Source organism: Miscanthus floridulus, chromosome 19, assembly GCF_019320115.1.
Source record: "Miscanthus floridulus cultivar M001 chromosome 19, ASM1932011v1, whole genome shotgun sequence".
Taxonomy (NCBI): Eukaryota; Viridiplantae; Streptophyta; class Magnoliopsida; order Poales; family Poaceae; genus Miscanthus; species Miscanthus floridulus.
Window position 1 is genome coordinate 84803365 of NC_089598.1, and position 8954 is coordinate 84812318.

The window sequence follows — 8954 nt, forward strand, 5'->3', positions numbered from 1 at the left end:
GATGCAATATGGTCTATTGCACTGAACGTTAGCCGTTGCAATAGAAATTCTTATTGCATCAAATTTATTAGATGTATTACATCTACAAGATTTTTATGCACTAACCTTTTTGCATCTCTCTATCTTGATGCAAGAGACATCCATGGCCGATGCAATAGCGACCTCGCATCAAAACGATTTTGATGCAATAACCCTTTTGCATCTCTCTATTTTGATGCAAGAGACAACGGATGCAATAGCGAACTCTCATATCGGTCATAGCAAATCGATGCGACAAGACGCATTTAGAGCTATTCATCGGCTCACATCAAACATGAAATTGATGCGTTACTAAGCTATCGCATTAATTTTGGTCCTATTACATTAAAAATTTACCGGTGCATCATGATAAAAAAATTAGTAGTGACATGTCCACTGCATGGTCCCCAGTGTCGTGCACTCGCCCTGCACGAGTAGCCCGTCCCCATGCACCAGCGTCCCATGGTCCTTGTGCGCTTGGCGAAGGAGTGGGTGCCGTCTGAGATGACATGTTACATTTTTTCTTGTTTGTCTAAGAGACGATGCCTAGACAACTAGCGGAGTGACGTATAGTCGTCTACACTCAAAGTACAATCCTCACTTTCCAAAATTCATACGGTTTCAAATTGAATCAAAATATATAAAAAAATGCAAAGATTTATGATATCAAATAAGTTAATCGATTAATTATAAAATATATTTTTGTAGTAAATATATTTGAAGTTATAAAAAATTAGTAACTCTGATTCGTTTAGAAATAAAAATTATTCCTGACCTCTCACCTTGATTGATTCAATGGGTTCTGATCGATGACATGCTTAAGTTGGTGATGGCGGGTTCAGAAATCTGAAAAAACTGACGTGCCCCATGCTGTGGACTCCGTGTGGTGCCTACAGTGAGAGAGACCAAGAGATAGTTACCAATATAGCCTCCGGAATAATCTTTTTCACTTAAATAGCTAGCAAATAGAAAAATAAAAGTACCTAAAGTACCAATGGTACTTTTACAACCATTATAAAAGAGCTCTTGTCATGTACTAGGCTTCATACAATCTTATGTACTATTATTCAATCTGATTGGTCTAGAAGATCCGATTGTCAAGTGGACTCTCTTCCTTTGTCTTAGGCATATTACTTTACATACTAGATTTTTTTTATTTACAGATCTTTACGACAGAGATCTCTGATTTAAAGGCAAACGGTTTTTTATATCTGTTGCTGCCTTGATATGTGATCGCTTTTAGTGGAGTGACATTCCAATGCTTTCATGCTCCTGTTAACTCAACGCAAAAGAGTTGCATAAGCTAGCCTACCTGGGTATCATCGTTGAAGACGAGAACGAAACACCGGTAGAGAATAGACTTTCAGTGCCAACCATTTTTTGACCCAAAACTAAAGAAAGGATTAGTCTTGGTTGGAGCTAACAACCGAGACTAAAGTTCCTTGCTCAACGGCTAGAGGCGTAGCTTTTACAGGAGAAGACCTTTAATCCCGATTGGTGGCATGAATCGGGATTAAAGGTCACCCTCCAGTCCTAGTTGGAGCTATCAACCGTGACTAAACATTTAATCCTAGTTAGTTGCTCTAACCGGAACTAGAATTCTACCTGTAGTCCGGGTTTATACCACAAACCGGGACTACGCGTCCTAGGCTATATACTTTCTCTTTCCTCCTTCAGCCCGAGCCATTTCAAGCTCTCTGCTTGTTCTGTGTTCTTACCCGTGGAAGGAGTTCATGCTTGCAGAATTGGTGAAGATTTCATTCCTCTATCCATTCTTCGGTTCTAAAGGTTACCAACTTCATCCTTCCATGTTTCATCACTAGCATGGCTCATTTCTTGGTCTACAAATAGAGAAATTTGTGTTTTTTAGATTGAGAATGATGGTGGATTTTTTTATTTATATATCATTTGAGATTAAAATCACTTGATAGTTTGAATATGAAGATGAAGAAAGCTTATAGTAGTTCATCAAAACTAGTATGCACCTTTCATTGCCTCATTTAATGGTCTAGAAATAAAGAAATTTTTGGTTTTCTAGATTAAGAATAATGGTGGATATTTTTTATTTATATGCCATTTGAGCTTAAAATCACTTGATAGTTTGCATATGTAGATGAAGGAATCTTATAGTAGCTCATCAAAACTAGTATGCACCTTTCATTCATTGCCTCATTTCATGTATTAGAAATAGAGAAATAAAAGTTTTTTTAGTATATAGCTCATTTAATTAATTTCATGGTTCACAAAATGAGACATTTATAGTAGTTGATGAAAATGAGTATAGAGAGTCGTATATGACGACTACTTCTTGGTCCTCGGCCTCGCATAGGGTCCCTAAGCGATTGAGGCTAGACCTCCCTCTCATTGCGTGCGACAAGTGTGGGCAGAAGACTGTGAGGGAGTACAGGGTGAAGAAGAAGGGTCCCAACCAAGGTCATATCTTCTACACGTGTTCGAATCGCGAAGTGAATAATTTTTTGTCATGTTTTGTTATTCTTTGTAGCTATTTTTTGTCATGATTTTGATTAAAGTTCTTGATTTGTTGTTGTAATTTCAGTGGGATGGCACTAGATCATGTGACGGTTAGTACTGGAAGGAAGATTATGTTGAGCACGTCCAAAAATCTCTTGCAAAGGCGAATGAGGGACTGATGAGAGTACACCTTTGTATGATGAGGCAATGAACCAGCAGAAGAATGATATGTTTGTTTTAGTTGGAATTGGTCATGAAATTCTTATTCTGCTGAAGTGCATTGTAGGTTTAGTTTGTTTAGTGCTATTTGGGATTATCTACATTGTATCAAGGCTTTAATAAATTAATGTTTGAGAGTACGTGAGCTGTGTGGTATAGGATATTAATTAATCATGTTGATTGATGGATATTTTGGATCTTTTAATTAACTACTAATCATGCATGTTGTATAACATGGGTTATTATAAGTTTTTTATGTGGTGTACGTCATGTAATGCAGATGAACCGGCAATGGATGTACAACGCAGACCGCCGCTCCCCAGAGTTCATTAGGGGCGTGCATGATTTCATAAATGTGGCCAAGGCAAACACGCAGAATGGTTTCATGTGCTGCCCATGTGTTCTATGTAAGAATGAGAAGGATTATTCTTGCTCAAGGATCCTACACGAACACCTATTTACGTCAGGTTTCATGCCAAACTATATTTGTTGGACAAAGCTCGGAGAAAGAGGTGTTATAATGGAAGAAGATGATGAAGAAGAAGAAGGGGATGATGACAACATTATTATTCATGGTTTTGTTGAATATGGTGCCTTTGATGATACTACAATGGGGGAAGCTGAAGAAGAGGTAGTGGCAGAAGATGAGCCCACTGATGATCTTGGTCAGGCCATCCATGATGTAGAGAGAATGCGAAAGTGACAAGGAGAAGATCAAGTTCGAGCGCATGCTAGAGGATCATAAGAAATTGCTATACCCGACTTGCGAAGAGGGGCAACAAAAAGTTGGGTACCACACTTGAATTGCTGCAATAGAAGGTAAAGAATGGTGTATCCGATAAGGGATTTGGAGTGTTACTGACTATCACAAAGAAGATGCTTCCGAAGGCAAATGAATTGCCCGCCACTACATACACAGCAAAACAGGTCGTTTGCCCTCTGGGATTTGAAATTCAGAAGATACATGCATATCCTATTGATTGCATCCTCTACCGCGGCGAGTATGAGAATTTGGATGCATCGCGGTATAAGATCAAACGAGATGACCCTGGTGATGTTGAGGGTGACGGTGAACGTCCCAGGAAGAAAATCCCTACCAAGGTGATGTGGTATGCTCCTATAATACCATGCTTAAAATGTTTATTCAAAAACAAAGTGCATGCAAAGTTGATGCGATGGCACAAAGAAGACCGTAAGATAGACGATATCTTGAGACACCCCATTGATGGGTCCTAGTGGAAAGCAATCGACAGAAAAATCCTGAAGTTTGCAGATGACGCAAGAAACTTAAGGTTTGCTTTAAGTACGGATGACATGAATCCTTCCGGGGAGCAGAGAAGTAGTCATAGCACTTGGCCTGTTACTCTATGTATCTACAACCTTCCTCTATGGTTGTGCATGAAGCGGAAGTTCATTATGATGCTAGTGCTCATACAAGGTCCGAAGCAACCTGGAAACGATATTGTTGTGTACCTAAGGCCATTAGTTGAGGAACTTCTACTTTTGTGGAGCAGCACAGGCGTACGTGTGTGGGATAAGTACAAACAGGAACACTTTGACCTATGAGCATTGTTGTTCGTAACAATCAATGATTGGCCTGCTCTTAGTAATATTTCAGGACATTCAAACAAGGGATATAATACATGCACGCACTGTTTTCATGACATGGAGGGTATATTTTTGAAAAAATGTCAAAAGGTCGTGTACATAGGCCATCATTGATTTCTTCCATTGAATCACGCCCTAAGAAAGAGAGGCAAGCATTTTAAAGGTAAGGTAGAGCGCCAAACAAAGCCTAACAACTGTAGTGGTGAGGATGTATTCAATATGGTCAAGGATGTACAAGTAGTCTTTGGGAAGGGACCTGGCAGCCAACCTATTTCGAATGATGCTAACGGATATGCACCCATGTGGAAGAAGTTCATATTTTTGGAGCTACCCTACTAGCAAGTCCTAGAGGTCCACAGCGCGATCAACGTGATGCACCTAATGAAGAATCTTTGTGTGAACCTACTAGGCTTCATGAGTGTGTATGAGAAGTCTAAGAACACACTGGAAGCAAGACATGATCTGCAGTGTATGAAAGATCGAGAGAACCTGTATCCAGAGAAGGTAGATGATGGACGCTAGTACTTAAGTCCTGTCAGCTATACTCATAGCAAAAGAAGAGAAGGAAAGCATGTTTGAATGCCTAAACAACAACAAGATCCCATCTGGCTTCTCCTTGAATGTAAAGGGGATAATAAATGTGGTAGAGAAGAAATTCCTAAACTTAAAGTCTCATGACTGCCATGTGCTTATGATGTAATTGCTTCCGGTTGCATTGAGAGGGATTCTACCTCCAAATGTATGATTAGCCGCCGTGAAACTATGTGCATTCCTTAATGCAATTTCTCAAAAGGCAATCAGTCCAGCGCATCTAGCAAAGCTACAGAATGACGTGGTCCAATATCTTATCTGCTTTGAGTTGGTGTTCCCACCATCCTTCTTTAATATTATGACATAACTCCTAGTTCACTTGATCAAAGAGATTAGTATTATCGGTCCTATATTCCTACACAATATGTTCCCCTTTGAGAGGTTCATAGGAGTCCTAAAGAAATATGTTCACAACCGTGCTCGGCTAGAACAAAGCATCGCCAAGGGCTATGAAACAGAGGAGGTCATTGAGTCATGTGTTGATTTTATTCCTGACCTCGACCCGATTGGTGTTCCTGAATCACGGCATGAGGGGAGACTAAGTGGAAAGGGAACACTAGGGAAGAAAGCATATATTGGCAAGGAGGAGGATTATTTATGTAAAGCACACTACACAGTTCTACAAAACTCCTCCTTGGTGGATCCGTATATCGATGTACACAAGAACATTGTACATGGTGAATTCTCGAGGAGGACTGAAGCCTGGATTACACATCGACATAGGGAAACTTTCGGTGGTTGGTTGCGAAAATGATGTCAGGGTGACGAGAGTCTGGATGAGCAACTATACTTGTTATCTAGGGAACCATCTTGGCATATCCTGACATTCAAAGGATACGAGATAAATGGCAATACATTTTATATGATAGCCCAAGATAAAAGGAACACCAACCAAAACAGTGGTGTCCGCATAGATGCCATGGACCTAAATGGGAATAAGAAAACATATTATGGCCGCATAGAGGAGATATGAGAACTAGACTATGGACCTTATTTTAAGGTCCCTTTGTTTCGGTGCCAATGGGTGAAGGAGACCGGAGGTGGGGTAACAGTTGACCATCAGTACAGAATGACAATAGTAGACCTCAACAATCTTGGGTACAAAGACGAATCATTCGTCTTAGCCAAGGATATGAATCAGGTGTTCTATGTGAAGGACATGTCCACCAAACCGAAGAAAGGGAAAAACAATAACGTCTTAGACAATGAGCCAAAGCGCCACATAGTTCTTTCAGGGAAAAGAAACATCGTAGGAATCGAGGACAGGTCTAACATGTCAGAAGATTATGAAAAGAATGACAAAATTCTACCCTTCACAGTGAACAGCAACCCAAGCGTCCTACTAAATGATGAGGACACTCCATGGTTACGGCACGATCATAACCAAGGGACATACATCAAGAAGTTCGTTGGTGTTCCCACTTGATATGGTGACGTATTAGACCTATTATGTAATAATTGTGACTTCAGATTTTTCTATCATGTTTTTCATATTTTCTATGGTTTAAATAAATTTTCTGCTTGACGGTGGATTTTTTGTGGAGAATATGCGATGAAAAACAAAATGATCAACGTTAATAAGATGTGAAAACTAATTTCCTATCAAAAAGCAATAGTTTTAATGTTTTTAATTAAAAAGTACATTTTTGCATGGTGAAAATTATGATTATTATTTACACTATGTTAAATATTTATACGGTAAAACAAAAGAGTTTAGGTTATAGATTTTTCTTGTGTACAATAACACAAAACCAGGTCCAGAAAATTTTTTGTATTTTTGACTAATATTTTATTTAGTAGGCAATTAACAACTCTCTAGATATTTATATAAAAGAAATATATAAAAAAGAAAAAACTTGTAAAAACTAGCGGGAAACCAAACTGCAGCCCACCTTTACTCCCGGGTGGATCAACCACCCGGGAGTAAAGATGGGCTGCGTTTTCATGGCCTGCCAAAAATAGCCTTTACTCCTAGGCCGTGGTTGCACCCAGGACTAAAGGTCAGACCTTTAGTCCTAGTTCTAACCATCACCCGAGACTAAAGGACCATTAGTCCCGAGTCGTGGTTTCACCCGGGACTAAAGGTCCCTCCTATATATCGCCTCCTCTCTTCTTCCCCTCCATCATCTCGTCTTCTTCGCCTGAGAGCCACCGCGCCACTGCCGCTCAACCATCACTGCCTCCACGCGCGTGCATCTCTCTCGCCGTCTCTGTCGGTGGCCCAGCTCGTGCCTCTCCTGCCCATGCGCGGCGCCCAGATCCGGATCCACCGCCGTCGTCCTTGCCCTCACCTAGATCTAATTTGGATCCACCGCTGTCATCGATCCTCATCCATGTCATCACCGGCTCCATGCGCCTGCCTCCAACACCACCTCTCGTCACGCGCGCGCTTCATCTCTGGCTCAACAGGTGTCATCCTCATCACCCCGCCGGTGCCCTCACTCATCCCTCACTCGTCCTCGCCGTCGGAGGGCATCGTCCACGCGTGAACTTCGTCCCCGACTAGCTCTACATGCACGCATTCATCATCCTCGTCTCTGGTCGACGGCCAGCGTGTCGCGCGCGCCTCGGCCCCGCCATGCTCGATCGTGCTCGCTGTGCTTGTGCTCACTCTGCTCTCATGCTTATGCTCACCGTCCTCGTCCTCCCTCGCCGTACGCCGAAGGAACTCCTTTTGCACACATGTGAGCAACAATGTGTGCATATGTGGTGTGTGTATGAGTGTGTGTGTGTGCATATTATTTTTTTGACATAGAAAAATATAGAAAAAATAGATAGATTTTATTGTAGACAAAATAAAAAATGTAGTAGTTTACTTTAATATATATATATAGAAAAAATGTTGAGTGCTATGAATTGTAGAAAAAATGTAGTAGTGTACTACAATATATAGTAGTAGAAATATATTTGAATCTTCGTCACAATTGAAAAGATTGTTTTTATTAGTGCTATGAATTTTTTGGTATATATCTGAATTTTGATATATTGACATTATTAGTGTGACATGAATTTTCATATATTTATATATATTTGAATTTGATTCTTCATAGATATATAATTAGCGTGACATGAATCCGCTCCAAACCCTAACAAAGGCGTAAATAATAACCCTGAATTCTATATAGTTATATATATTTGAATTTGATTCTTCATAATTAGCGTGACATGAATCCGCTCCAAACCCTAACCAAGGCGCAAACCCTAACCAGATCGAGCTCGGCGTAAATAATAACCCTACCTAAAGTCTATATATAGTTATTTAAGTTTAGGCCACTAACTCGCTACATTTGCATATGCATGACTAGTGTATGGTTTTCATTTATATATAGTTGTGGTACTTAAGATGGCCGAGCCGCAAGATGACTATGACCAAAATGAGGCCATGATGAACATTATCAATGCTGACACTCAATATCGTCCCAACCAAAACGAGGTCGACCCAAAGTTTGATGACGGCTCTCAATACTTACTGAATTTTGAAGATGAGCAAGAACTTCTTGTGCAAGAAAATGCTAGCGAGGTATATTTGTTAATAATCTTGCATCCCTTATATATATATGAAATTAAACATACTTCCAATAATTCATATATATATATATGTATTACTGAATCTTTGTGTTTCTACGTATGTAGCCCTCTAGATCGACGACGTCGATGAAAAGTAGTAAAAGTGTACGAGGCCTCACAAAACCGTTGGAGGGCCACTACATAATCACAAAAGTCGATCCTAATACCAGTGAACCGCTCTAGCCAAAAAACAATGCAAATAAGTTTGTAAACCACTGTGGGGTTCTTGTTAGGGATAGTGTCCCGATAAGTGTCCGTGAATGGAAATAGAAGAAGGATGATCCTCTAATCAGTTTTGTCTCTGAACGAGAGAAGAACCTTCTTTAGGATTCAGTCACTACACATTTCAATCTACCAGCAGGTGAAGATTTAAGAAAACTAGTTAAAAGTTAGGCTCTCAAGAAGATGGCCACACAATTCCAGACCTGGAAGAAGAAGTTCTACAATGAATTTGTCAAGAAGAATCTGACTCTAGATTT

At 40.1% G+C, this 8954-nt stretch overlaps 1 pseudogene; it reads left to right on the plus strand.

Moving 5' to 3' along the window:
• Positions 1-2697: 2697 nt before the first annotated feature.
• On the plus strand, positions 2698-6334 carry LOC136526291 (uncharacterized; annotated as a pseudogene).
• Positions 6335-8954: the final 2620 nt, after the last annotated feature.